Genomic DNA, 1,042 nt, shown 5'->3' with positions numbered 1-1,042 from the left:
GGAATTAAAGTAGGCGAAGAGAGGGGTGCCAGAATTGGAGAAATCACTCCTTCCTCTGGTGGCTCAGTGCCTAAAGCATTTGACTACTAACCAGAAAGTTGGTGGTTCAAAACCCACTGGCAACTTTGTGGAAGGAAGACTGGGTAATTCTACTTCCATAAAGATTTACTACCTCGGAAACCAGAAGGAGTTGGAATCCAGAAGGAGTGGGAATCGACTCTATGGCAGTAAGTTTGATTTTTAACCCATTAGCTAAGACAAAAATAAGTTCCTTCCCCGAAATAGGAGAGCATTCCAGCAAAGTATAATTATGTCAGCAAACAGAGTAAAGCAGAAATGAAGATGGTTTGTGGGGAAAAAATATACTGTTCGGACCAGAGCATCTGAATTGTAAGCTGTAAGACAAATGGCGCCAGGCTTAGAAGACAGGGATTCATGCCTTTTGAGAATAAAAAGTCCAAAGCCAGAAGAGGACTAAAAAACTACCCGAGAAAAAAGATGCAGCCTGAACAAAGATTAAGACCTTCTTACGTGTACACTAAAGTCTCTGGCACCTCAGTGAGTGTCCTGAGTGACCCAGTGAAAATCTTCAGGAACAGAGAGAAACCAGTAGTCTGGTAGAGGAAAATAGAGGACTGTATAAAAATTAGTGAATATTTTTGCCATTCATTCACTAATTCATTTGGCAAACACCTACTGAGGATCTCCCAGATGCCAGGCAGGAGTAGACAGGGGCTGGGTTCACAGAGAGGAATATGAGCCTATCTCAATTCTCAAGACATTTATATTCTGATGATGATAATGCTGACAGAAAATAATAAGTTACTGAGCACTTAGCATATGTCAGGCAGTATATTATGGATCATCTTATTTTATCCTCAGAAAAATACTATGCAGAAGACAGGTTCTATAATTATAACAATTTACAGATGAGAAAACTAAGATACAGAAAGATAAACTTGCCCAAAATCAAATCATTAAGAAAAGTCTCTGACTCTAGACCCCAGCTCTGAATCATAATGCTATGATAGGCCTTCGAGTA

This window comes from Orycteropus afer, unplaced genomic scaffold (assembly GCF_000298275.1).
Source record: "Orycteropus afer afer isolate SDZICR_OR568_19922 unplaced genomic scaffold, OryAfe1.0 scaffold00424, whole genome shotgun sequence".
Taxonomy (NCBI): Eukaryota; Metazoa; Chordata; class Mammalia; order Tubulidentata; family Orycteropodidae; genus Orycteropus; species Orycteropus afer.
This window is presented reverse-complemented; position numbering follows the sequence as displayed.